The 24,595-nt window shown below is 40.2% G+C and overlaps 45 non-coding genes across 45 annotated transcripts; all 45 read left to right on the plus strand.

Moving 5' to 3' along the window:
• The first annotated feature begins 272 nt into the window (after positions 1–272).
• LOC128445216 (U4 spliceosomal RNA) lies at positions 273–412 on the plus strand. Its single transcript, XR_008339303.1, has one exon. It is a non-coding gene; the product is annotated as a U4 spliceosomal RNA (small nuclear RNA).
• Positions 413–811: 399 nt separating this feature from the next.
• On the plus strand, positions 812–951 carry LOC128445252 (U4 spliceosomal RNA). Its single transcript, XR_008339337.1, has one exon. It is a non-coding gene; the product is annotated as a U4 spliceosomal RNA (small nuclear RNA).
• A 408-nt stretch (positions 952–1,359) lies between these two features.
• On the plus strand, positions 1,360–1,499 carry LOC128445253 (U4 spliceosomal RNA). Its single transcript, XR_008339338.1, has one exon. It is a non-coding gene; the product is annotated as a U4 spliceosomal RNA (small nuclear RNA).
• A 408-nt stretch (positions 1,500–1,907) lies between these two features.
• LOC128445313 (U4 spliceosomal RNA) lies at positions 1,908–2,047 on the plus strand. Its single transcript, XR_008339397.1, has one exon. It is a non-coding gene; the product is annotated as a U4 spliceosomal RNA (small nuclear RNA).
• Positions 2,048–2,455: 408 nt separating this feature from the next.
• Positions 2,456–2,595, plus strand: LOC128445217 (U4 spliceosomal RNA). Its single transcript, XR_008339304.1, has one exon. It is a non-coding gene; the product is annotated as a U4 spliceosomal RNA (small nuclear RNA).
• Positions 2,596–3,003: 408 nt separating this feature from the next.
• On the plus strand, positions 3,004–3,143 carry LOC128445254 (U4 spliceosomal RNA). The gene has a single exon (XR_008339339.1). It is a non-coding gene; the product is annotated as a U4 spliceosomal RNA (small nuclear RNA).
• A 396-nt stretch (positions 3,144–3,539) lies between these two features.
• On the plus strand, positions 3,540–3,679 carry LOC128445218 (U4 spliceosomal RNA). The gene has a single exon (XR_008339305.1). It is a non-coding gene; the product is annotated as a U4 spliceosomal RNA (small nuclear RNA).
• Positions 3,680–4,087: 408 nt separating this feature from the next.
• Positions 4,088–4,227, plus strand: LOC128445347 (U4 spliceosomal RNA). The gene has a single exon (XR_008339428.1). It is a non-coding gene; the product is annotated as a U4 spliceosomal RNA (small nuclear RNA).
• A 408-nt stretch (positions 4,228–4,635) lies between these two features.
• Positions 4,636–4,775, plus strand: LOC128445255 (U4 spliceosomal RNA). Its single transcript, XR_008339340.1, has one exon. It is a non-coding gene; the product is annotated as a U4 spliceosomal RNA (small nuclear RNA).
• A 396-nt stretch (positions 4,776–5,171) lies between these two features.
• Positions 5,172–5,311, plus strand: LOC128445219 (U4 spliceosomal RNA). Its single transcript, XR_008339306.1, has one exon. It is a non-coding gene; the product is annotated as a U4 spliceosomal RNA (small nuclear RNA).
• A 402-nt stretch (positions 5,312–5,713) lies between these two features.
• On the plus strand, positions 5,714–5,853 carry LOC128445220 (U4 spliceosomal RNA). Its single transcript, XR_008339307.1, has one exon. It is a non-coding gene; the product is annotated as a U4 spliceosomal RNA (small nuclear RNA).
• Positions 5,854–6,261: 408 nt separating this feature from the next.
• On the plus strand, positions 6,262–6,401 carry LOC128445295 (U4 spliceosomal RNA). Its single transcript, XR_008339379.1, has one exon. It is a non-coding gene; the product is annotated as a U4 spliceosomal RNA (small nuclear RNA).
• A 402-nt stretch (positions 6,402–6,803) lies between these two features.
• On the plus strand, positions 6,804–6,943 carry LOC128445297 (U4 spliceosomal RNA). Its single transcript, XR_008339381.1, has one exon. It is a non-coding gene; the product is annotated as a U4 spliceosomal RNA (small nuclear RNA).
• Positions 6,944–7,345: 402 nt separating this feature from the next.
• On the plus strand, positions 7,346–7,485 carry LOC128445348 (U4 spliceosomal RNA). Its single transcript, XR_008339429.1, has one exon. It is a non-coding gene; the product is annotated as a U4 spliceosomal RNA (small nuclear RNA).
• A 408-nt stretch (positions 7,486–7,893) lies between these two features.
• Positions 7,894–8,033, plus strand: LOC128445221 (U4 spliceosomal RNA). The gene has a single exon (XR_008339308.1). It is a non-coding gene; the product is annotated as a U4 spliceosomal RNA (small nuclear RNA).
• Positions 8,034–8,441: 408 nt separating this feature from the next.
• LOC128445257 (U4 spliceosomal RNA) lies at positions 8,442–8,581 on the plus strand. The gene has a single exon (XR_008339341.1). It is a non-coding gene; the product is annotated as a U4 spliceosomal RNA (small nuclear RNA).
• Positions 8,582–8,977: 396 nt separating this feature from the next.
• On the plus strand, positions 8,978–9,117 carry LOC128445222 (U4 spliceosomal RNA). The gene has a single exon (XR_008339309.1). It is a non-coding gene; the product is annotated as a U4 spliceosomal RNA (small nuclear RNA).
• A 408-nt stretch (positions 9,118–9,525) lies between these two features.
• LOC128445350 (U4 spliceosomal RNA) lies at positions 9,526–9,665 on the plus strand. Its single transcript, XR_008339430.1, has one exon. It is a non-coding gene; the product is annotated as a U4 spliceosomal RNA (small nuclear RNA).
• A 402-nt stretch (positions 9,666–10,067) lies between these two features.
• On the plus strand, positions 10,068–10,207 carry LOC128445351 (U4 spliceosomal RNA). Its single transcript, XR_008339431.1, has one exon. It is a non-coding gene; the product is annotated as a U4 spliceosomal RNA (small nuclear RNA).
• A 408-nt stretch (positions 10,208–10,615) lies between these two features.
• Positions 10,616–10,755, plus strand: LOC128445223 (U4 spliceosomal RNA). Its single transcript, XR_008339310.1, has one exon. It is a non-coding gene; the product is annotated as a U4 spliceosomal RNA (small nuclear RNA).
• A 408-nt stretch (positions 10,756–11,163) lies between these two features.
• Positions 11,164–11,303, plus strand: LOC128445258 (U4 spliceosomal RNA). Its single transcript, XR_008339342.1, has one exon. It is a non-coding gene; the product is annotated as a U4 spliceosomal RNA (small nuclear RNA).
• A 396-nt stretch (positions 11,304–11,699) lies between these two features.
• LOC128445225 (U4 spliceosomal RNA) lies at positions 11,700–11,839 on the plus strand. The gene has a single exon (XR_008339311.1). It is a non-coding gene; the product is annotated as a U4 spliceosomal RNA (small nuclear RNA).
• A 408-nt stretch (positions 11,840–12,247) lies between these two features.
• LOC128445226 (U4 spliceosomal RNA) lies at positions 12,248–12,387 on the plus strand. The gene has a single exon (XR_008339312.1). It is a non-coding gene; the product is annotated as a U4 spliceosomal RNA (small nuclear RNA).
• Positions 12,388–12,795: 408 nt separating this feature from the next.
• Positions 12,796–12,935, plus strand: LOC128445259 (U4 spliceosomal RNA). Its single transcript, XR_008339343.1, has one exon. It is a non-coding gene; the product is annotated as a U4 spliceosomal RNA (small nuclear RNA).
• Positions 12,936–13,331: 396 nt separating this feature from the next.
• Positions 13,332–13,471, plus strand: LOC128445228 (U4 spliceosomal RNA). The gene has a single exon (XR_008339314.1). It is a non-coding gene; the product is annotated as a U4 spliceosomal RNA (small nuclear RNA).
• Positions 13,472–13,879: 408 nt separating this feature from the next.
• Positions 13,880–14,019, plus strand: LOC128445229 (U4 spliceosomal RNA). Its single transcript, XR_008339315.1, has one exon. It is a non-coding gene; the product is annotated as a U4 spliceosomal RNA (small nuclear RNA).
• A 408-nt stretch (positions 14,020–14,427) lies between these two features.
• Positions 14,428–14,567, plus strand: LOC128445260 (U4 spliceosomal RNA). Its single transcript, XR_008339344.1, has one exon. It is a non-coding gene; the product is annotated as a U4 spliceosomal RNA (small nuclear RNA).
• Positions 14,568–14,963: 396 nt separating this feature from the next.
• On the plus strand, positions 14,964–15,103 carry LOC128445230 (U4 spliceosomal RNA). Its single transcript, XR_008339316.1, has one exon. It is a non-coding gene; the product is annotated as a U4 spliceosomal RNA (small nuclear RNA).
• Positions 15,104–15,511: 408 nt separating this feature from the next.
• On the plus strand, positions 15,512–15,651 carry LOC128445352 (U4 spliceosomal RNA). The gene has a single exon (XR_008339432.1). It is a non-coding gene; the product is annotated as a U4 spliceosomal RNA (small nuclear RNA).
• Positions 15,652–16,053: 402 nt separating this feature from the next.
• Positions 16,054–16,193, plus strand: LOC128445353 (U4 spliceosomal RNA). Its single transcript, XR_008339433.1, has one exon. It is a non-coding gene; the product is annotated as a U4 spliceosomal RNA (small nuclear RNA).
• A 408-nt stretch (positions 16,194–16,601) lies between these two features.
• On the plus strand, positions 16,602–16,741 carry LOC128445231 (U4 spliceosomal RNA). Its single transcript, XR_008339317.1, has one exon. It is a non-coding gene; the product is annotated as a U4 spliceosomal RNA (small nuclear RNA).
• Positions 16,742–17,149: 408 nt separating this feature from the next.
• On the plus strand, positions 17,150–17,289 carry LOC128445261 (U4 spliceosomal RNA). Its single transcript, XR_008339345.1, has one exon. It is a non-coding gene; the product is annotated as a U4 spliceosomal RNA (small nuclear RNA).
• Positions 17,290–17,685: 396 nt separating this feature from the next.
• On the plus strand, positions 17,686–17,825 carry LOC128445232 (U4 spliceosomal RNA). The gene has a single exon (XR_008339318.1). It is a non-coding gene; the product is annotated as a U4 spliceosomal RNA (small nuclear RNA).
• Positions 17,826–18,233: 408 nt separating this feature from the next.
• On the plus strand, positions 18,234–18,373 carry LOC128445354 (U4 spliceosomal RNA). Its single transcript, XR_008339434.1, has one exon. It is a non-coding gene; the product is annotated as a U4 spliceosomal RNA (small nuclear RNA).
• Positions 18,374–18,781: 408 nt separating this feature from the next.
• On the plus strand, positions 18,782–18,921 carry LOC128445356 (U4 spliceosomal RNA). Its single transcript, XR_008339436.1, has one exon. It is a non-coding gene; the product is annotated as a U4 spliceosomal RNA (small nuclear RNA).
• Positions 18,922–19,323: 402 nt separating this feature from the next.
• Positions 19,324–19,463, plus strand: LOC128445357 (U4 spliceosomal RNA). The gene has a single exon (XR_008339437.1). It is a non-coding gene; the product is annotated as a U4 spliceosomal RNA (small nuclear RNA).
• Positions 19,464–19,871: 408 nt separating this feature from the next.
• Positions 19,872–20,011, plus strand: LOC128445233 (U4 spliceosomal RNA). Its single transcript, XR_008339319.1, has one exon. It is a non-coding gene; the product is annotated as a U4 spliceosomal RNA (small nuclear RNA).
• A 408-nt stretch (positions 20,012–20,419) lies between these two features.
• On the plus strand, positions 20,420–20,559 carry LOC128445358 (U4 spliceosomal RNA). Its single transcript, XR_008339438.1, has one exon. It is a non-coding gene; the product is annotated as a U4 spliceosomal RNA (small nuclear RNA).
• A 408-nt stretch (positions 20,560–20,967) lies between these two features.
• Positions 20,968–21,107, plus strand: LOC128445359 (U4 spliceosomal RNA). Its single transcript, XR_008339439.1, has one exon. It is a non-coding gene; the product is annotated as a U4 spliceosomal RNA (small nuclear RNA).
• A 408-nt stretch (positions 21,108–21,515) lies between these two features.
• On the plus strand, positions 21,516–21,655 carry LOC128445298 (U4 spliceosomal RNA). Its single transcript, XR_008339382.1, has one exon. It is a non-coding gene; the product is annotated as a U4 spliceosomal RNA (small nuclear RNA).
• A 408-nt stretch (positions 21,656–22,063) lies between these two features.
• On the plus strand, positions 22,064–22,203 carry LOC128445283 (U4 spliceosomal RNA). The gene has a single exon (XR_008339367.1). It is a non-coding gene; the product is annotated as a U4 spliceosomal RNA (small nuclear RNA).
• A 408-nt stretch (positions 22,204–22,611) lies between these two features.
• LOC128445360 (U4 spliceosomal RNA) lies at positions 22,612–22,751 on the plus strand. Its single transcript, XR_008339440.1, has one exon. It is a non-coding gene; the product is annotated as a U4 spliceosomal RNA (small nuclear RNA).
• Positions 22,752–23,153: 402 nt separating this feature from the next.
• On the plus strand, positions 23,154–23,293 carry LOC128445263 (U4 spliceosomal RNA). Its single transcript, XR_008339347.1, has one exon. It is a non-coding gene; the product is annotated as a U4 spliceosomal RNA (small nuclear RNA).
• A 396-nt stretch (positions 23,294–23,689) lies between these two features.
• On the plus strand, positions 23,690–23,829 carry LOC128445234 (U4 spliceosomal RNA). The gene has a single exon (XR_008339320.1). It is a non-coding gene; the product is annotated as a U4 spliceosomal RNA (small nuclear RNA).
• Positions 23,830–24,237: 408 nt separating this feature from the next.
• LOC128445361 (U4 spliceosomal RNA) lies at positions 24,238–24,377 on the plus strand. The gene has a single exon (XR_008339441.1). It is a non-coding gene; the product is annotated as a U4 spliceosomal RNA (small nuclear RNA).
• The last annotated feature ends 218 nt before the right edge of the window (positions 24,378–24,595 follow it).

Consider the following 24,595-nt stretch of genomic DNA (forward strand, 5'->3'; position numbering starts at 1 on the left):
ACTGGGGCGACATTGAAATAATTAGCCCCACCTACCGAACTAAGTACAATCACTTAAAGTATTAAACATCATCTGTTTATCCCACTTAAACATCTATTTTTTTCTATCTCAGTTAAATTGACCTGACTATTAATGAGCAAACACGACGAGTAACAGTATAACCACCTCAACATAACTGGTTTCACTTACTTTGGGGTCCAATATGCACTGACAAACCCTAGCACAGGGTTGTGCAGATGTTTTATACCATCCCTCTGCAAATCAGCCTCTTTATCCCTTCGCAGTGGCAGTATCGTAGCCTATGAGGTCAAACCGAGGCGTGATTATTGCTAGTTGAAAACTTTAACCAATTCCCGCCTTGACGACCTGAAATATAGTCGGCAATGGCAATTTTTGTTGGTCTCTCTAGAGGCTTAAGATTGTGTGAATAATACAACTGATGAACCAACTTGTTGGGTTATGCTGTGTGACCGAATCTCTTAACAATACAATACTAAAGTACATACGACAAATTACTTTCCGCTGTTGTCCAAAGCAGAGTCACTGGGGCGACATTGAAATAATTAGCCCCACCTACCGAACTAAGTACAATCACTTAAAATATTAAACATCTGTTTATCCCACTTAAACATCTATTTTTTTCTATCTCAGTTAAATTGACCTGACTATTAATGAGCAAACACGACGAGTAACAGTATAACCACCTCAACATAACTGGTTTCACTTACTTTGGGGTCCAATATGCACTGACAAACCCTAGCACAGGGTTGTGCAGATGTTTTATACCATCCCTCTGCAAATCAGCCTCTTTATCCCTTCGCAGTGGCAGTATCGTAGCCTATGAGGTCAAACCGAGGCGTGATTATTGCTAGTTGAAAACTTTAACCAATTCCCGCCTTGACGACCTGAAATACAGTCGGCAATGGCAATTTTTGTTGGTCTCTCTAGAGGCTTAAGATTGTGTGAATAATACAACTGATGAACCAACTTGTTGGGATATGCTGTGTGACCACCAGTGAATCTCTTAACAATACAATACTAAAGTACATACGACAAATTACTTTCCGCTCTTGTCCAAAGCAGAGTCACTGGGGCGACATTGAAATAATTAGCCCCACCTACCGAACTAAGTACAATCACTTAAAGTATTAAACATCATCTGTTTATCCCACTTAAACATCTATTTTTTTCTATCTCAGTTAAATTGACCTGACTATTAATGAGCAAACACGACGAGTAACAGTATAACCACCTCAACATAACTGGTTTCACTTACTTTGGGGTCCAATATGCACTGACAAACCCTAGCAAAGGGTTGTGCAGATGTTTTATACCATCCCTCTGCAAATCAGCCTCTTTATCCCTTCGCAGTGGCAGTATCGTAGCCTATGAGGTCAAACCGAGGCGTGATTATTGCTAGTTGAAAACTTTAACCAATTCCCGCCTTGACGACCTGAAATACAGTCGGCAATGGCAATTTTTGTTGGTCTCTCTAGAGGCTTAAGATTGTGTGAATAATACAACTGATGAACCAACTTGTTGGGTTATGCTGTGTGACCACCAGTGAATCTCTTAACAATACAATACTAAAGTACATACGACAAATTACTTTCCGCTCTTGTCCAAAGCAGAGTCACTGGGGCGACATTGAAATAATTAGCCCCACCTACCGAACTAAGTACAATCACTTAAAGTATTAAACATCATCTGTTTATCCCACTTAAACATCTATTTTTTTCTATCTAAGTTAAATTGACCTGACTATTAGTGAGCAAACACGACGAGTAACAGTTCAACCACCTCAACATAACTGGTTTCACTTACTTTGGGGTCCAATATGCACTGACAAACCCTAGCACAGGGTTGTGCAGATGTTTTATACCATCCCTCTGCAAATCAGCCTCTTTATCCCTTCGCAGTGGCAGTATCGTAGCCTATGAGGTCAAACCGAGGCGTGATTATTGCTAGTTGAAAACTTTAACCAATTCCTGCCTTGACGACCTGAAATATAGTCGGCAATGGCAAGTTTTGTTGGTCTCTCTAGAGGCTTAAGATTGTGTGAATAATACAACTGATGAACCAACTTGTTGGGTTATGCAGTGTGACCACAAGAGAATCTCTTAACAATTCAATACTAAAGTACACATGCCAAATTACTTTCGAGTGTTGCCCAAACCATAGTCACTGGGGCGACATTGAAATAATTAGCCCCACCTACCGAACTAAGTACAATCACTTAAAATATTAAACATCATCTGTTTATCCCACTTAAACATCTATTTTTTTCTATCTCAGTTAAATTGACCTGACTATTAATGAGCAAACACGACGAGTAACAGTATAACCACCTCAACATAACTGGTTTCACTTACTTTGGGGTCCAATATGCACTGACAAACCCTAGCAAAGGGTTGTGCAGATGTTTTATACCATCCCTCTGCAAATCAGCCTCTTTATCCCTTCGCAGTGGCAGTATCGTAGCCTATGAGGTCAAACCGAGGCGTGATTATTGCTAGTTGAAAACTTTAACCAATTCCCGCCTTGACGACCTGAAATATAGTCGGCAATGGCAATTTTTGTTGGTCTCTCTAGAGGCTTAAGATTGTGTGAATAATACAACTGATGAACCAACTTGTTGGGTTATGCAGTGTGACCACAAGTGAATCTCTTAACAATTCCATACTAAAGTACATACGACAAATTACTTTCCGCTGTTGTCCAAAGCAGAGTCACTGGGGCGACATTGAAATAATTAGCCCCACCTACCGAACTAAGTACAATCACTTAAAGTATTAAACATCATCTGTTTATCCCACTTAAACATCTATTTTTTCCTATCTCAGTTAAATTGACCTGACTATTAGTGAGCAAACACGACGAGTAACAGTATAACCACCTCAACATAACTGGTTTCACTTACTTTGGGGTCCAATATGCACTGACAAACCCTAGCAAAGGGTTGTGCAGATGTTTTATACCATCCCTCTGCAAATCAGCCTCTTTATCCCTTCGCAGTGGCAGTATCGTAGCCTATGAGGTCAAACCGAGGCGTGATTATTGCTAGTTGAAAACTTTAACCAATTCCCGCCTTGACGACCTGAAATACAGTCGGCAATGGCAATTTTTGTTGGTCTCTCTAGAGGCTTAAGAGTGTGTGAATAATACAACTGATTAACCAACTTGTTGGGTTATGCTGTGTGACCGAATCTCTTAACAATACAATACTAAAGTACATACGACAAATTACTTTCTGCTGTTGTCCAAAGCAGAGTCACTGGGGCGACATTGAAATAATTAGTCCCACCTACCGAACTAAGTACAATCACTTAAAGTATTAAACATCATCTGTTTATCCCACTTAAACATCTATTTTTTCCTATCTCAGTTAAATTGACCTGACTATTAGTGAGCAAACACGACGAGTATAACCACCTCAACATAACTGGTTTCACTTACTTTGGGGTCCAATATGCACTGACAAACCCTAGCACAGGGTTGTGCAGATGTTTTATACCATCCCTCTGCAAATCAGCCTCTTTATCCCTTCGCAGTGGCAGTATCGTAGCCTATGAGGTCAAACCGAGGCGTGATTATTGCTAGTTGAAAACTTTAACCAATTCCCGCCTTGACGACCTGAAATATAGTCGGCAATGGCAATTTTTGTTGGTCTCTCTAGAGGCTTAAGATTGTGTGAATAATACAACTGATGAACCAACTTGTTGGGTTATGCAGTGTGACCACAAGTGAATCTCTTAACAATTCCATACTAAAGTACATACGACAAATTACTTTCCGCTGTTGTCCAAAGCAGAGTCACTGGGGCGACATTGAAATAATTAGCCCCACCTACCGAACTAAGTACAATCACTTAAAGTATTAAACATCATCTGTTTATCCCACTTAAACATCTATTTTTTCCTATCTCAGTTAAATTGACCTGACTATTAGTGAGCAAACACGACGAGTAACAGTATAACCACCTCAACATAACTGGTTTCACTTACTTTGGGGTCCAATATGCACTGACAAACCCTAGCACAGGGTTGTGCAGATGTTTTATACCATCCCTCTGCAAATCAGCCTCTTTATCCCTTCGCAGTGGCAGTATCGTAGCCTATGAGGTCAAACCGAGGCGTGATTATTGCTAGTTGAAAACTTTAACCAATTCCCGCCTTGACGACCTGAAATATAGTCGGCAATGGCAATTTTTGTTGGTCTCTATAGAGGCTTAAGAGTGTGTGAATAATACAACTGATGAACCAACTTGTTGGGTTATGCAGTATAACCACAAGTGAATCTCTTAACAATTCAATACTAAAGTACACATGCCAAATTACTTTCGAGTGTTGCCCAAACCATAGTCACTGGGGCGACATTGAAATAATTAGCCCCACCTACCGAACTAAGTACAATCACTTAAAATATTAAACATCATCTGTTTATCCCACTTAAACATCTATTTTTTTCTATCTCAGTTAAATTGACCTGACTATTAATGAGCAAACACGACGAGTAACAGTATAACCACCTCAACATAACTGGTTTCACTTACTTTGGGGTCCAATATGCACTGACAAACCCTAGCAAAGGGTTGTGCAGATGTTTTATACCATCCCTCTGCAAATCAGCCTCTTTATCCCTTCGCAGTGGCAGTATCGTAGCCTATGAGGTCAAACCGAGGCGTGATTATTGCTAGTTGAAAACTTTAACCAATTCCCGCCTTGACGACCTGAAATACAGTCGGCAATGGCAATTTTTGTTGGTCTCTCTAGAGGCTTAAGAGTGTGTGAATAATACAACTGATTAACCAACTTGTTGGGTTATGCTGTGTGACCGAATCTCTTAACAATACAATACTAAAGTACATACGACAAATTACTTTCCGCTGTTGTCCAAAGCAGAGTCACTGGGGCGACATTGAAATAATTAGTCCCACCTACCGAACTAAGTACAATCACTTAAAGTATTAAACATCATCTGTTTATCCCACTTAAACATCTATTTTTTCCTATCTCAGTTAAATTGACCTGACTATTAGTGAGCAAACACGACGAGTATAACCACCTCAACATAACTGGTTTCACTTACTTTGGGGTCCAATATGCACTGACAAACCCTAGCACAGGGTTGTGCAGATGTTTTATACCATCCCTCTGCAAATCAGCCTCTTTATCCCTTCGCAGTGGCAGTATCGTAGCCTATGAGGTCAAACCGAGGCGTGATTATTGCTAGTTGAAAACTTTAACCAATTCCCGCCTTGACGACCTGAAATATAGTCGGCAATGGCAATTTTTGTTGGTCTCTCTAGAGGCTTAAGATTGTGTGAATAATACAACTGATGAACCAACTTGTTGGGTTATGCAGTGTGACCACAAGTGAATCTCTTAACAATTCCATACTAAAGTACATACGACAAATTACTTTCCGCTGTTGTCCAAAGCAGAGTCACTGGGGCGACATTGAAATAATTAGCCCCACCTACCGAACTAAGTACAATCACTTAAAGTATTAAACATCATCTGTTTATCCCACTTAAACATCTATTTTTTCCTATCTCAGTTAAATTGACCTGACTATTAGTGAGCAAACACGACGAGTATAACCACCTCAACATAACTGGTTTCACTTACTTTGGGGTCCAATATGCACTGACAAACCCTAGCACAGGGTTGTGCAGATGTTTTATACCATCCCTCTGCAAATCAGCCTCTTTATCCCTTCGCAGTGGCAGTATCGTAGCCTATGAGGTCAAACCGAGGCGTGATTATTGCTAGTTGAAAACTTTAACCAATTCCCGCCTTGACGACCTGAAATATAGTCGGCAATGGCAATTTTTGTTGGTCTCTCTAGAGGCTTAAGATTGTGTGAATAATACAACTGATGAACCAACTTGTTGGGTTATGCAGTGTGACCACAAGTGAATCTCTTAACAATTCCATACTAAAGTACATACGACAAATTACTTTCCGCTGTTGTCCAAAGCAGAGTCACTGGGGCGACATTGAAATAATTAGCCCCACCTACCGAACTAAGTACAATCACTTAAAGTATTAAACATCATCTGTTTATCCCACTTAAACATCTATTTTTTCCTATCTCAGTTAAATTGACCTGACTATTAGTGAGCAAACACGACGAGTAACAGTATAACCACCTCAACATAACTGGTTTCACTTACTTTGGGGTCCAATATGCACTGACAAACCCTAGCACAGGGTTGTGCAGATGTTTTATACCATCCCTCTGCAAATCAGCCTCTTTATCCCTTCGCAGTGGCAGTATCGTAGCCTATGAGGTCAAACCGAGGCGTGATTATTGCTAGTTGAAAACTTTAACCAATTCCTGCCTTGACGACCTGAAATATAGTCGGCAATGGCAATTTTTGTTGGTCTCTCTAGAGGCTTAAGATTGTGTGAATAATACAACTGATGAACCAACTTGTTGGGTTATGCTGTGTGACCACCAGTGAATCTCTTAACAATACAATACTAAAGTACATACGACAAATTACTTTCCGCTCTTGTCCAAAGCAGAGTCACTGGGGCGACATTGAAATAATTAGCCCCACCTACCGAACTAAGTACAATCACTTAAAGTATTAAACATCATCTGTTTATCCCACTTAAACATCTATTTTTTCCTATCTCAGTTAAATTGACCTGACTATTAGTGAGCAAACACGACGAGTATAACCACCTCAACATAACTGGTTTCACTTACTTTGGGGTCCAATATGCACTGACAAACCCTAGCACAGGGTTGTGCAGATGTTTTATACCATCCCTCTGCAAATCAGCCTCTTTATCCCTTCGCAGTGGCAGTATCGTAGCCTATGAGGTCAAACCGAGGCGTGATTATTGCTAGTTGAAAACTTTAACCAATTCCTGCCTTGACGACCTGAAATATAGTCGGCAATGGCAATTTTTGTTGGTCTCTCTAGAGGCTTAAGATTGTGTGAATAATACAACTGATGAACCAACTTGTTGGGTTATGCTGTGTGACCACCAGTGAATCTCTTAACAATACAATACTAAAGTACATACGACAAATTACTTTCCGCTGTTGTCCAAAGCAGAGTCACTGGGGCGACATTGAAATAATTAGCCCCACCTACCGAACTAAGTACAATCACTTAAAGTATTAAACATCATCTGTTTATCCCACTTAAACATCTATTTTTTCCTATCTCAGTTAAATTGACCTGACTATTAGTGAGCAAACACGACGAGTATAACCACCTCAACATAACTGGTTTCACTTACTTTGGGGTCCAATATGCACTGACAAACCCTAGCACAGGGTTGTGCAGATGTTTTATACCATCCCTCTGCAAATCAGCCTCTTTATCCCTTCGCAGTGGCAGTATCGTAGCCTATGAGGTCAAACCGAGGCGTGATTATTGCTAGTTGAAAACTTTAACCAATTCCCGCCTTGACGACCTGAAATATAGTCGGCAATGGCAATTTTTGTTGGTCTCTATAGAGGCTTAAGATTGTGTGAATAATACAACTGATGAACCAACTTGTTGGGTTATGCAGTGTGACCACAAGAGAATCTCTTAACAATTCAATACTAAAGTACACATGCCAAATTACTTTCGAGTGTTGCCCAAACCATAGTCACTGGGGCGACATTGAAATAATTAGCCCCACCTACCGAACTAAGTACAATCACTTAAAATATTAAACATCATCTGTTTATCCCACTTAAACATCTATTTTTTTCTATCTCAGTTAAATTGACCTGACTATTAATGAGCAAACACGACGAGTAACAGTATAACCACCTCAACATAACTGGTTTCACTTACTTTGGGGTCCAATATGCACTGACAAACCCTAGCAAAGGGTTGTGCAGATGTTTTATACCATCCCTCTGCAAATCAGCCTCTTTATCCCTTCGCAGTGGCAGTATCGTAGCCTATGAGGTCAAACCGAGGCGTGATTATTGCTAGTTGAAAACTTTAACCAATTCCCGCCTTGACGACCTGAAATATAGTCGGCAATGGCAATTTTTGTTGGTCTCTCTAGAGGCTTAAGATTGTGTGAATAATACAACTGATGAACCAACTTGTTGGGTTATGCAGTGTGACCACAAGTGAATCTCTTAACAATTCCATACTAAAGTACATACGACAAATTACTTTCCGCTGTTGTCCAAAGCAGAGTCACTGGGGCGACATTGAAATAATTAGCCCCACCTACCGAACTAAGTACAATCACTTAAAGTATTAAATATCATCTGTTTATCCCACTTAAACATCTATTTTTTCCTATCTCAGTTAAATTGACCTGACTATTAGTGAGCAAACACGACGAGTAACAGTATAACCACCTCAACATAACTGGTTTCACTTACTTTGGGGTCCAATATGCACTGACAAACCCTAGCAAAGGGTTGTGCAGATGTTTTATACCATCCCTCTGCAAATCAGCCTCTTTATCCCTTCGCAGTGGCAGTATCGTAGCCTATGAGGTCAAACCGAGGCGTGATTATTGCTAGTTGAAAACTTTAACCAATTCCCGCCTTGACGACCTGAAATACAGTCGGCAATGGCAATTTTTGTTGGTCTCTCTAGAGGCTTAAGAGTGTGTGAATAATACAACTGATTAACCAACTTGTTGGGTTATGCTGTGTGACCGAATCTCTTAACAATACAATACTAAAGTACATACGACAAATTACTTTCCGCTGTTGTCCAAAGCAGAGTCACTGGGGCGACATTGAAATAATTAGTCCCACCTACCGAACTAAGTACAATCACTTAAAGTATTAAACATCATCTGTTTATCCCACTTAAACATCTATTTTTTCCTATCTCAGTTAAATTGACCTGACTATTAGTGAGCAAACACGACGAGTATAACCACCTCAACATAACTGGTTTCACTTACTTTGGGGTCCAATATGCACTGACAAACCCTAGCACAGGGTTGTGCAGATGTTTTATACCATCCCTCTGCAAATCAGCCTCTTTATCCCTTCGCAGTGGCAGTATCGTAGCCTATGAGGTCAAACCGAGGCGTGATTATTGCTAGTTGAAAACTTTAACCAATTCCCGCCTTGACGACCTGAAATATAGTCGGCAATGGCAATTTTTGTTGGTCTCTCTAGAGGCTTAAGATTGTGTGAATAATACAACTGATGAACCAACTTGTTGGGTTATGCAGTGTGACCACAAGTGAATCTCTTAACAATTCCATACTAAAGTACATACGACAAATTACTTTCCGCTGTTGTCCAAAGCAGAGTCACTGGGGCGACATTGAAATAATTAGCCCCACCTACCGAACTAAGTACAATCACTTAAAGTATTAAACATCATCTGTTTATCCCACTTAAACATCTATTTTTTTCTATCTCAGTTAAATTGACCTGACTATTAGTGAGCAAACACGACGAGTAACAGTATAACCACCTCAACATAACTGGTTTCACTTACTTTGGGGTCCAATATGCACTGACAAACCCTAGCACAGGGTTGTGCAGATGTTTTATACCATCCCTCTGCAAATCAGCCTCTTTATCCCTTCGCAGTGGCAGTATCGTAGCCTATGAGGTCAAACCGAGGCGTGATTATTGCTAGTTGAAAACTTTAACCAATTCCCGCCTTGACGACCTGAAATATAGTCGGCAATGGCAATTTTTGTTGGTCTCTATAGAGGCTTAAGAGTGTGTGAATAATACAACTGATGAACCAACTTGTTGGGTTATGCTGTGTGACCGAATCTCTTAACAATACAATACTAAAGTACATACGATAAATTACTTTCCGCTGTTGTCCAAAGCAGAGTCACTGGGGCGACATTGAAATAATTAGCCCCACCTACCGAACTAAGTACAATCACTTAAAGTATTAAACATCATCTGTTTATCCCACTTAAACATCTATTTTTTTCTATCTCAGTTAAATTGACCTGACTATTAGTGAGCAAACACGACGAGTAACAGTATAACCACCTCAACATAACTGGTTTCACTTACTTTGGGGTCCAATATGCACTGACAAACCCTAGCACAGGGTTGTGCAGATGTTTTATACCATCCCTCTGCAAATCAGCCTCTTTATCCCTTCGCAGTGGCAGTATCGTAGCCTATGAGGTCAAACCGAGGCGTGATTATTGCTAGTTGAAAACTTTAACCAATTCCCGCCTTGACGACCTGAAATATAGTCGGCAATGGCAATTTTTGTTGGTCTCTATAGAGGCTTAAGATTGTGTGAATAATACAACTGATGAACCAACTTGTTGGGTTATGCAGTGTGACCACAAGAGAATCTCTTAACAATTCAATACTAAAGTACACATGCCAAATTACTTTCGAGTGTTGCCCAAACCATAGTCACTGGGGCGACATTGAAATAATTAGCCCCACCTACCGAACTAAGTACAATCACTTAAAATATTAAACATCATCTGTTTATCCCACTTAAACATCTATTTTTTTCTATCTCAGTTAAATTGACCTGACTATTAATGAGCAAACACGACGAGTAACAGTATAACCACCTCAACATAACTGGTTTCACTTACTTTGGGGTCCAATATGCACTGACAAACCCTAGCAAAGGGTTGTGCAGATGTTTTATACCATCCCTCTGCAAATCAGCCTCTTTATCCCTTCGCAGTGGCAGTATCGTAGCCTATGAGGTCAAACCGAGGCGTGATTATTGCTAGTTGAAAACTTTAACCAATTCCCGCCTTGACGACCTGAAATATAGTCGGCAATGGCAATTTTTGTTGGTCTCTCTAGAGGCTTAAGATTGTGTGAATAATACAACTGATGAACCAACTTGTTGGGTTATGCAGTGTGACCACAAGTGAATCTCTTAACAATTCCATACTAAAGTACATACGACAAATTACTTTCCGCTGTTGTCCAAAGCAGAGTCACTGGGGCGACATTGAAATAATTAGCCCCACCTACCGAACTAAGTACAATCACTTAAAGTATTAAACATCATCTGTTTATCCCACTTAAACATCTATTTTTTCCTATCTCAGTTAAATTGACCTGACTATTAGTGAGCAAACACGACGAGTAACAGTATAACCACCTCAACATAACTGGTTTCACTTACTTTGGGGTCCAATATGCACTGACAAACCCTAGCAAAGGGTTGTGCAGATGTTTTATACCATCCCTCTGCAAATCAGCCTCTTTATCCCTTCGCAGTGGCAGTATCGTAGCCTATGAGGTCAAACCGAGGCGTGATTATTGCTAGTTGAAAACTTTAACCAATTCCCGCCTTGACGACCTGAAATACAGTCGGCAATGGCAATTTTTGTTGGTCTCTCTAGAGGCTTAAGAGTGTGTGAATAATACAACTGATTAACCAACTTGTTGGGTTATGCTGTGTGACCGAATCTCTTAACAATACAATACTAAAGTACATACGACAAATTACTTTCCGCTGTTGTCCAAAGCAGAGTCACTGGGGCGACATTGAAATAATTAGTCCCACCTACCGAACTAAGTACAATCACTTAAAGTATTAAACATCATCTGTTTATCCCACTTAAACATCTATTTTTTCCTATCTCAGTTAAATTGACCTGACTATTAGTGAGCAAACACGACGAGTATAACCACCTCAACATAACTGGTTTCACTTACTTTGGGGTCCAATATGCACTGACAAACCCTAGCACAGGGTTGTGCAGATGTTTTATACCATCCCTCTGCAAATCAGCCTCTTTATCCCTTCGCAGTGGCAGTATCGTAGCCTATGAGGTCAAACCGAGGCGTGATTATTGCTAGTTGAAAACTTTAACCAATTCCCGCCTTGACGACCTGAAATATAGTCGGCAATGGCAATTTTTGTTGGTCTCTCTAGAGGCTTAAGATTGTGTGAATAATACAACTGATGAACCAACTTGTTGGGTTATGCAGTGTGACCACAAGTGAATCTCTTAACAATTCCATACTAAAGTACATACGACAAATTACTTTCCGCTGTTGTCCAAAGCAGAGTCACTGGGGCGACATTGAAATAATTAGCCCCACCTACCGAACTAAGTACAATCACTTAAAGTATTAAACATCATCTGTTTATCCCACTTAAACATCTATTTTTTCCTATCTCAGTTAAATTGACCTGACTATTAGTGAGCAAACACGACGAGTAACAGTATAACCACCTCAACATAACTGGTTTCACTTACTTTGGGGTCCAATATGCACTGACAAACCCTAGCACAGGGTTGTGCAGATGTTTTATACCATCCCTCTGCAAATCAGCCTCTTTATCCCTTCGCAGTGGCAGTATCGTAGCCTATGAGGTCAAACCGAGGCGTGATTATTGCTAGTTGAAAACTTTAACCAATTCCCGCCTTGACGACCTGAAATATAGTCGGCAATGGCAATTTTTGTTGGTCTCTCTAGAGGCTTAAGATTGTGTGAATAATACAACTGATGAACCAACTTGTTGGGTTATGCAGTGTGACCACAAGTGAATCTCTTAACAATTCCATACTAAAGTACATACGACAAATTACTTTCCGCTGTTGTCCAAAGCAGAGTCACTGGGGCGACATTGAAATAATTAGCCCCACCTACCGAACTAAGTACAATCACTTAAAGTATTAAACATCATCTGTTTATCCCACTTAAACATCTATTTTTTCCTATCTCAGTTAAATTGACCTGACTATTAGTGAGCAAACACGACGAGTAACAGTATAACCACCTCAACATAACTGGTTTCACTTACTTTGGGGTCCAATATGCACTGACAAACCCTAGCAAAGGGTTGTGCAGATGTTTTATACCATCCCTCTGCAAATCAGCCTCTTTATCCCTTCGCAGTGGCAGTATCGTAGCCTATGAGGTCAAACCGAGGCGTGATTATTGCTAGTTGAAAACTTTAACCAATTCCCGCCTTGACGACCTGAAATACAGTCGGCAATGGCAATTTTTGTTGGTCTCTCTAGAGGCTTAAGAGTGTGTGAATAATACAACTGATTAACCAACTTGTTGGGTTATGCTGTGTGACCGAATCTCTTAACAATACAATACTAAAGTACATACGACAAATTACTTTCCGCTGTTGTCCAAAGCAGAGTCACTGGGGCGACATTGAAATAATTAGTCCCACCTACCGAACTAAGTACAATCACTTAAAGTATTAAACATCATCTGTTTATCCCACTTAAACATCTATTTTTTCCTATCTCAGTTAAATTGACCTGACTATTAGTGAGCAAACACGACGAGTATAACCACCTCAACATAACTGGTTTCACTTACTTTGGGGTCCAATATGCACTGACAAACCCTAGCACAGGGTTGTGCAGATGTTTTATACCATCCCTCTGCAAATCAGCCTCTTTATCCCTTCGCAGTGGCAGTATCGTAGCCTATGAGGTCAAACCGAGGCGTGATTATTGCTAGTTGAAAACTTTAACCAATTCCCGCCTTGACGACCTGAAATATAGTCGGCAATGGCAATTTTTGTTGGTCTCTCTAGAGGCTTAAGATTGTGTGAATAATACAACTGATGAACCAACTTGTTGGGTTATGCAGTGTGACCACAAGTGAATCTCTTAACAATTCCATACTAAAGTACATACGACAAATTACTTTCCGCTGTTGTCCAAAGCAGAGTCACTGGGGCGACATTGAAATAATTAGCCCCACCTACCGAACTAAGTACAATCACTTAAAGTATTAAACATCATCTGTTTATCCCACTTAAACATCTATTTTTTCCTATCTCAGTTAAATTGACCTGACTATTAGTGAGCAAACACGACGAGTAACAGTATAACCACCTCAACATAACTGGTTTCACTTACTTTGGGGTCCAATATGCACTGACAAACCCTAGCACAGGGTTGTGCAGATGTTTTATACCATCCCTCTGCAAATCAGCCTCTTTATCCCTTCGCAGTGGCAGTATCGTAGCCTATGAGGTCAAACCGAGGCGTGATTATTGCTAGTTGAAAACTTTAACCAATTCCCGCCTTGACGACCTGAAATATAGTCGGCAATGGCAATTTTTGTTGGTCTCTCTAGAGGCTTAAGATTGTGTGAATAATACAACTGATGAACCAACTTGTTGGGTTATGCAGTGTGACCACAAGTGAATCTCTTAACAATTCCATACTAAAGTACATACGACAAATTACTTTCCGCTGTTGTCCAAAGCAGAGTCACTGGGGCGACATTGAAATAATTAGCCCCACCTACCGAACTAAGTACAATCACTTAAAGTATTAAACATCATCTGTTTATCCCACTTAAACATCTATTTTTTCCTATCTCAGTTAAATTGACCTGACTATTAGTGAGCAAACACGACGAGTAACAGTATAACCACCTCAACATAACTGGTTTCACTTACTTTGGGGTCCAATATGCACTGACAAACCCTAGCAAAGGGTTGTGCAGATGTTTTATACCATCCCTCTGCAAATCAGCCTCTTTATCCCTTCGCAGTGGCAGTATCGTAGCCTATGAGGTCAAACCGAGGCGTGATTATTGCTAGTTGAAAACTTTAACCAATTCCCGCCTTGACGACCTGAAATACAGTCGGCAATGGCAATTTTTGTTGGTCTCTCTAGAGGCTTAAGAGTGTGTGAATAATACAACTGATTAACCAACTTGTTGGGTTATGCTGTGTGACCGAATCTCTTAACAATACAATACTAAAGTACATACGACAAATTACTTTCCGCTGTTGTCCAAAGCAGAGTCACTGGGGCGACATTGAAATAATTAGTCCCACCTACCGAACTAAGTACAATCACTTAAAGTATTAAACATCATCTGTTTATCCCACTTAAACATCTATTTTTTCCTATCTCAGTTAAATTGACCTGACTATTAGTGAGCAAACACGACGAGTATAACCACCTCAACATAACTGGTTTCACTTACTTTGGGGTCCAATATGCACTGACAAACCCTAGCACAGGGTTGTGCAGATGTTTTATACCATCCCTCTGCAAATCAGCCTCTTTATCCCTTCGCAGTGGCAGTATCGTAGCCTATGAGGTCAAACCGAGGCGTGATTATTGCTAGTTGAAAACTTTAACCAATTCCCGCCTTGACGACCTGAAATATAGTCGGCAATGGCAATTTTTGTTGGTCTCTCTAGAGGCTTAAGATTGTGTGAATAATACAACTGATGAACCAACTTGTTGGGTTATGCAGTGTGACCACAAGTGAATCTCTTAACAATTCCATACTAAAGTACATACGACAAATTACTTTCCGCTGTTGTCCAAAGCAGAGTCACTGGGGCGACATTGAAATAATTAGCCCCACCTACCGAACTAAGTACAATCACTTAAAGTATTAAACATCATCTGTTTATCCCACTTAAACATCTATTTTTTTCTATCTCAGTTAAATTGACCTGACTATTAGTGAGCAAACACGACGAGTAACAGTATAACCACCTCAACATAACTGGTTTCACTTACTTTGGGGTCCAATATGCACTGACAAACCCTAGCACAGGGTTGTGCAGATGTTTTATACCATCCCTCTGCAAATCAGCCTCTTTATCCCTTCGCAGTGGCAGTATCGTAGCCTATGAGGTCAAACCGAGGCGTGATTATTGCTAGTTGAAAACTTTAACCAATTCCCGCCTTGACGACCTGAAATATAGTCGGCAATGGCAATTTTTGTTGGTCTCTATAGAGGCTTAAGAGTGTGTGAATAATACAACTGATGAACCAACTTGTTGGGTTATGCTGTGTGACCGAATCTCTTAACAATACAATACTAAAGTACATACGATAAATTACTTTCCGCTGTTGTCCAAAGCAGAGTCACTGGGGCGACATTGAAATAATTAGCCCCACCTACCGAACTAAGTACAATCACTTAAAGTATTAAACATCATCTGTTTATCCCACTTAAACATCTATTTTTTTCTATCTCAGTTAAATTGACCTGACTATTAGTGAGCAAACACGACGAGTAACAGTATAACCACCTCAACATAACTGGTTTCACTTACTTTGGGGTCCAATATGCACTGACAAACCCTAGCACAGGGTTGTGCAGATGTTTTATACCATCCCTCTGCAAATCAGCCTCTTTATCCCTTCGCAGTGGCAGTATCGTAGCCTATGAGGTCAAACCGAGGCGTGATTATTGCTAGTTGAAAACTTTAACCAATTCCCGCCTTGACGACCTGAAATATAGTCGGCAATGGCAATTTTTGTTGGTCTCTATAGAGGCTTAAGATTGTGTGAATAATACAACTGATGAACCAACTTGTTGGGTTATGCAGTGTGACCACAAGAGAATCTCTTAACAATTCAATACTAAAGTACACATGCCAAATTACTTTCGAGTGTTGCCCAAACCATAGTCACTGGGGCGACATTGAAATAATTAGCCCCACCTACCGAACTAAGTACAATCACTTAAAATATTAAACATCATCTGTTTATCCCACTTAAACATCTATTTTTTTCTATCTCAGTTAAATTGACCTGACTATTAATGAGCAAACACGACGAGTAACAGTATAACCACCTCAACATAACTGGTTTCACTTACTTTGGGGTCCAATATGCACTGACAAACCCTAGCAAAGGGTTGTGCAGATGTTTTATACCATCCCTCTGCAAATCAGCCTCTTTATCCCTTCGCAGTGGCAGTATCGTAGCCTATGAGGTCAAACCGAGGCGTGATTATTGCTAGTTGAAAACTTTAACCAATTCCCGCCTTGACGACCTGAAATATAGTCGGCAATGGCAATTTTTGTTGGTCTCTCTAGAGGCTTAAGATTGTGTGAATAATACAACTGATGAACCAACTTGTTGGGTTATGCAGTGTGACCACAAGTGAATCTCTTAACAATTCCATACTAAAGTACATACGACAAATTACTTTCCGCTGTTGTCCAAAGCAGAGTCACTGGGGCGACATTGAAATAATTAGCCCCACCTACCGAACTAAGTACAATCACTTAAAGTATTAAACATCATCTGTTTATCCCACTTAAACATCTATTTTTTCCTATCTCAGTTAAATTGACCTGACTATTAGTGAGCAAACACGACGAGTAACAGTATAACCACCTCAACATAACTGGTTTCACTTACTTTGGGGTCCAATATGCACTGACAAACCCTAGCAAAGGGTTGTGCAGATGTTTTATACCATCCCTCTGCAAATCAGCCTCTTTATCCCTTCGCAGTGGCAGTATCGTAGCCTATGAGGTCAAACCGAGGCGTGATTATTGCTAGTTGAAAACTTTAACCAATTCCCGCCTTGACGACCTGAAATACAGTCGGCAATGGCAATTTTTGTTGGTCTCTCTAGAGGCTTAAGAGTGTGTGAATAATACAACTGATTAACCAACTTGTTGGGTTATGCTGTGTGACCGAATCTCTTAACAATACAATACTAAAGTACATACGACAAATTACTTTCCGCTGTTGTCCAAAGCAGAGTCACTGGGGCGACATTGAAATAATTAGTCCCACCTACCGAACTAAGTACAATCACTTAAAGTATTAAACATCATCTGTTTATCCCACTTAAACATCTATTTTTTCCTATCTCAGTTAAATTGACCTGACTATTAGTGAGCAAACACGACGAGTATAACCACCTCAACATAACTGGTTTCACTTACTTTGGGGTCCAATATGCACTGACAAACCCTAGCACAGGGTTGTGCAGATGTTTTATACCATCCCTCTGCAAATCAGCCTCTTTATCCCTTCGCAGTGGCAGTATCGTAGCCTATGAGGTCAAACCGAGGCGTGATTATTGCTAGTTGAAAACTTTAACCAATTCCCGCCTTGACGACCTGAAATATAGTCGGCAATGGCAATTTTTGTTGGTCTCTCTAGAGGCTTAAGATTGTGTGAATAATACAACTGATGAACCAACTTGTTGGGTTATGCAGTGTGACCACAAGTGAATCTCTTAACAATTCCATACTAAAGTACATACGACAAATTACTTTCCGCTGTTGTCCAAAGCAGAGTCACTGGGGCGACATTGAAATAATTAGCCCCACCTACCGAACTAAGTACAATCACTTAAAGTATTAAACATCATCTGTTTATCCCACTTAAACATCTATTTTTTCCTATCTCAGTTAAATTGACCTGACTATTAGTGAGCAAACACGACGAGTAACAGTATAACCACCTCAACATAACTGGTTTCACTTACTTTGGGGTCCAATATGCACTGACAAACCCTAGCACAGGGTTGTGCAGATGTTTTATACCATCCCTCTGCAAATCAGCCTCTTTATCCCTTCGCAGTGGCAGTATCGTAGCCTATGAGGTCAAACCGAGGCGTGATTATTGCTAGTTGAAAACTTTAACCAATTCCCGCCTTGACGACCTGAAATATAGTCGGCAATGGCAATTTTTGTTGGTCTCTATAGAGGCTTAAGATTGTGTGAATAATACAACTGATGAACCAACTTGTTGGGTTATGCAGTATGACCACAAGTGAATCTCTTAACAATTACATACTAAAGTACATACGACAAATTACTTTCCGCTGTTGTCCAAAGCAGAGTCACTGTGGCGACATTGAAATAATTAGCCCCACCTACCGAACTAAGTACAATCACTTAAAGTATTAAACATCATCTGTTTATCCCACTTAAACATCTATTTTTTTCTATCTCAGTTAAATTGACCTGACTATTAGTGAGCAAACACGACGAGTAACAGTATAACCACCTCAACATAACTGGTTTCACTTACTTTGGGGTCCAATATGCACTGACAAACCCTAGCACAGGGTTGTGCAGATGTTTTATACCATCCCTCTGCAAATCAGCCTCTTTATCCCTTCGCAGTGGCAGTATCGTAGCCTATGAGGTCAAACCGAGGCGTGATTATTGCTAGTTGAAAACTTTAACCAATTCCCGCCTTGACGACCTGAAATATAGTCGGCAATGGCAATTTTTGTTGGTCTCTATAGAGGCTTAAGAGTGTGTGAATAATACAACTGATGAACCAACTTGTTGGGTTATGCTGTGTGACCGAATCTCTTAACAATACAATACTAAAGTACATACGACAAATTACTTTCCGCTGTTGTCCAAAGCAGAGTCACTGGGGCGACATTGAAATAATTAGCCCCACCTACCGAACTAAGTACAATCACTTAAAGTATTAAACATCATCTGTTTATCCCACTTAAACATCTATTTTTTTCTATCTCAGTTAAATTGACCTGACTATTAGTGAGCAAACACGACGAGTAACAGTATAACCACCTCAACATAACTGGTTTCACTTACTTTGGGGTCCAATATGCACTGACAAACCCTAGCACAGGGTTGTGCAGATGTTTTATACCATCCCTCTGCAAATCAGCCTCTTTATCCCTTCGCAGTGGCAGTATCGTAGCCTATGAGGTCAAACCGAGGCGTGATTATTGCTAGTTGAAAACTTTAACCAATTCCCGCCTTGACGACCTGAAATATAGTCGGCAATGGCAATTTTTGTTGGTCTCTATAGAGGCTTAAGATTCTGTGAATAATACAACTGATGAACCAACTTGTTGGGTTATGCAGTGTGACCACAAGAGAATCTCTTAACAATTCAATACTAAAGTACACATGCCAAATTACTTTCGAGTGTTGCCCAAACCATAGTCACTGGGTCGACATTGAAATAATTAGCCCCACCTACCGAACTAAGTACAATCACTTAAAATATTAAACATCATCTGTTTATCCCACTTAAACATCTGTTTTTTTCTATCTCAGTTAAATTGACCTGACTATTAATGAGCAAACACGACGAGTAACAGTATAACCACCTCAACATAACTGGTTTCACTTACTTTGGGGTCCAATATGCACTGACAAACCCTAGCAAAGGGTTGTGCAGATGTTTTATACCATCCCTCTGCAAATCAGCCTCTTTATCCCTTCGCAGTGGCAGTATCGTAGCCTATGAGGTCAAACCGAGGCGTGATTATTGCTAGTTGAAAACTTTAACCAATTCCCGCCTTGACGACCTGAAATATAGTCGGCAATGGCAATTTTTGTTGGTCTCTCTAGAGGCTTAAGATTGTGTGAATAATACAACTGATGAACCAACTTGTTGGGTTATGCAGTGTGACCACAAGTGAATCTCTTAACAATTCCATACTAAAGTACATACGACAAATTACTTTCCGCTGTTGTCCAAAGCAGAGTCACTGGGGCGACATTGAAATAATTAGCCCCACCTACCGAACTAAGTACAATCACTTAAAGTATTAAACATCATCTGTTTATCCCACTTAAACATCTATTTTTTCCTATCTCAGTTAAATTGACCTGACTATTAGTGAGCAAACACGACGAGTAACAGTATAACCACCTCAACATAACTGGTTTCACTTACTTTGGGGTCCAATATGCACTGACAAACCCTAGCACAGGGTTGTGCAGATGTTTTATACCATCCCTCTGCAAATCAGCCTCTTTATCCCTTCGCAGTGGCAGTATCGTAGCCTATGAGGTCAAACCGAGGCGTGATTATTGCTAGTTGAAAACTTTAACCAATTCCCGCCTTGACGACCTGAAATATAGTCGGCAATGGCAATTTTTGTTGGTCTCTATAGAGGCTTAAGATTGTGTGAATAATACAACTGATGAACCAACTTGTTGGGTTATGCAGTATGACCACAAGTGAATCTCTTAACAATTACATACTAAAGTACATACGACAAATTACTTTCCGCTGTTGTCCAAAGCAGAGTCACTGGGGCGACATTGAAATAATTAGCCCCACCTACCGAACTAAGTACAATCACTTAAAGTATTAAACATCATCTGTTTATCCCACTTAAACATCTATTTTTTTCTATCTCAGTTAAATTGACCTGACTATTAGTGAGCAAACACGACGAGTAACAGTATAACCACCTCAACATAACTGGTTTCACTTACTTTGGGGTCCAATATGCACTGACAAACCCTAGCACAGGGTTGTGCAGATGTTTTATACCATCCCTCTGCAAATCAGCCTCTTTATCCCTTCGCAGTGGCAGTATCGTAGCCTATGAGGTCAAACCGAGGCGTGATTATTGCTAGTTGAAAACTTTAACCAATTCCCGCCTTGACGACCTGAAATATAGTCGGCAATGGCAATTTTTGTTGGTCTCTATAGAGGCTTAAGAGTGTGTGAATAATACAACTGATGAACCAACTTGTTGGGTTATGCTGTGTGACCACCAGTGAATCTCTTAACAATACAATACTAAAGTACATACGACAAATTACTTTCCGCTCTTGTCCAAAGCAGAGTCACTGGGGCGACATTGAAATAATTAGCCCCACCTACCGAACTAAGTACAATCACTTAAAGTATTAAACATCATCTGTTTATCCCACTTAAACATCTATTTTTTTCTATCTAAGTTAAATTGACCTGACTATTAGTGAGCAAACACGACGAGTAACAGTTCAACCACCTCAACATAACTGGTTTCACTTACTTTGGGGTCCAATATGCACTGACAAACCCTAGCACAGGGTTGTGCAGATGTTTTATACCATCCCTCTGCAAATCAGCCTCTTTATCCCTTCGCAGTGGCAGTATCGTAGCCTATGAGGTCAAACCGAGGCGTGATTATTGCTAGTTGAAAACTTTAACCAATTCCTGCCTTGACGACCTGAAATATAGTCGGCAATGGCAATTTTTGTTGGTCTCTCTAGAGGCTTAAGATTGTGTGAATAATACAACTGATGAACCAACTTGTTGGGTTATGCTGTGTGACCACCAGTGAATCTCTTAACAATACAATACTAAAGTACATACGACAAATTACTTTCCGCTCTTGTCCAAAGCAGAGTCACTGGGGCGACATTGAAATAATTAGCCCCACCTACCGAACTAAGTACAATCACTTAAAGTATTAAACATCATCTGTTTATCCCACTTAAACATCTATTTTTTTCTTTCTAAGTTAAATTGACCTGACTATTAGTGAGCAAACACGACGAGTAACAGTTCAACCACCTCAACATAACTGGTTTCACTTACTTTGGGGTCCAATATGCACTGACAAACCCTAGCACAGGGTTGTGCAGATGTTTTATACCATCCCTCTGCAAATCAGCCTCTTTATCCCTTCGCAGTGGCAGTATCGTAGCCTATGAGGTCAAACCGAGGCGTGATTATTGCTAGTTGAAAACTTTAACCAATTCCCGTCTTGACGACCTGAAATATAGTCGGCAATGGCAATTTTTGTTGGTCTCTCTAGAGGCTTAAGATTGTGTGAATAATACAACTGATGAACCAACTTGTTGGGTTATGCAGTGTGACCACAAGTGAATCTCTTAACAATTACATACTAAAGTACATACGACAAATTACTTTCCGCTGTTGTCCAAAGCAGAGTCACTGGGGCGACATTGAAATAATTAGCCCCACCTACCGAACTAAGTACAATCACTTAAAGTATTAAACATCATCTGTTTATCCCACTTAAACATCTATTTTTTTCTATCTCAGTTAAATTGACCTGACTATTAGTGAGCAAACACGACGAGTAACAGTATAACCACCTCAACATAACTGGTTTCACTTACTTTGGGGTCCAATATGCACTGACAAACCCTAGCACAGGGTTGTGCAGATGTTTTATACCATCCCTCTGCAAATCAGCCTCTTTATCCCTTCGCAGTGGCAGTATCGTAGCCTATGAGGTCAAACCGAGGCGTGATTATTGCTAGTTGAAAACTTTAACCAATTCCCGCCTTGACGACCTGAAATATAGTCGGCAATGGCAATTTTTGTTGGTCTCTATAGAGGCTTAAGAGTGTGTGAATAATACAACTGATGAACCAACTTGTTGGGTTATGCTGTGTGACCGAATCTCTTAACAATACAATACTAAAGTACATACGACAAATTACTTTCCGCTGTTGTCCAAAGCAGAGTCACTGGGGCGACATTGAAATAATTAGCCCCACCTACCGAACTAAGTACAATCACTTAAAGTATTAAACATCATCTGTTTATCCCACTTAAACATCTATTTTTTCCTATCTCAGTTAAATTGACCTGACTATTAGTGAGCAAACACGACGAGTAACAGTATAACCACCTCAACATAACTGGTTTCACTTACTTTGGGGTCCAATATGCACTGACAAACCCTAGCAAAGGGTTGTGCAGATGTTTTATACCATCCCTCTGCAAATCAGCCTCTTTATCCCTTCGCAGTGGCAGTATCGTAGCCTATGAGGTCAAACCGAGGCGTGATTATTGCTAGTTGAAAACTTTAACCAATTCCCGCCTTGACGACCTGAAATACAGTCGGCAATGGCAATTTTTGTTGGTCTCTCTAGAGGCTTAAGAGTGTGTGAATAATACAACTGATTAACCAACTTGTTGGGTTATGCTGTGTGACCGAATCTCTTAACAATACAATACTAAAGTACATACGACAAATTACTTTCCGCTGTTGTCCAAAGCAGAGTCACTGGGGCGACATTGAAATAATTAGTCCCACCTACCGAACTAAGTACAATCACTTAAAGTATTAAACATCATCTGTTTATCCCACTTAAACATCTATTTTTTCCTATCTCAGTTAAATTGACCTGACTATTAGTGAGCAAACACGACGAGTATAACCACCTCAACATAACTGGTTTCACTTACTTTGGGGTCCAATATGCACTGACAAACCCTAGCACAGGGTTGTGCAGATGTTTTATACCATCCCTCTGCAAATCAGCCTCTTTATCCCTTCGCAGTGGCAGTATCGTAGCCTATGAGGTCAAACCGAGGCGTGATTATTGCTAGTTGAAAACTTTAACCAATTCCCGCCTTGACGACCTGAAATATAGTCGGCAATGGCAATTTTTGTTGGTCTCTCTAGAGGCTTAAGATTGTGTGAATAATACAACTGATGAACCAACTTGTTGGGTTATGCAGTGTGACCACAAGTGAATCTCTTAACAATTCCATACTAAAGTACATACGACAAATTACTTTCCGCTGTTGTCCAAAGCAGAGTCACTGGGGCGACATTGAAATAATTAGCCCCACCTACCGAACTAAGTACAATCACTTAAAGTATTAAACATCATCTGTTTATCCCACTTAAACATCTATTTTTTCCTATCTCAGTTAAATTGACCTGACTATTAGTGAGCAAACACGACGAGTAACAGTATAACCACCTCAACATAACTGGTTTCACTTACTTTGGGGTCCAATATGCACTGACAAACCCTAGCACAGGGTTGTGCAGATGTTTTATACCATCCCTCTGCAAATCAGCCTCTTTATCCCTTCGCAGTGGCAGTATCGTAGCCTATGAGGTCAAACCGAGGCGTGATTATTGCTAGTTGAAAACTTTAACCAATTCCCGCCTTGACGACCTGAAATATAGTCGGCAATGGCAATTTTTGTTGGTCTCTATAGAGGCTTAAGATTGTGTGAATAATACAACTGATGAACCAACTTGTTGGGTTATGCAGTATGACCACAAGTGAATCTCTTAACAATTACATACTAAAGTACATACGACAAATTACTTTCCGCTGTTGTCCAAAGCAGAGTCACTGGGGCGACATTGAAATAATTAGCCCCACCTACCGAACTAAGTACAATCACTTAAAGTATTAAACATCATCTGTTTATCC

The sequence above is a fragment of the Pleuronectes platessa genome, chromosome 7 (genome assembly GCF_947347685.1).
Source record: "Pleuronectes platessa chromosome 7, fPlePla1.1, whole genome shotgun sequence".
In the NCBI taxonomy this organism is placed as follows: domain Eukaryota; kingdom Metazoa; phylum Chordata; class Actinopteri; order Pleuronectiformes; family Pleuronectidae; genus Pleuronectes; species Pleuronectes platessa.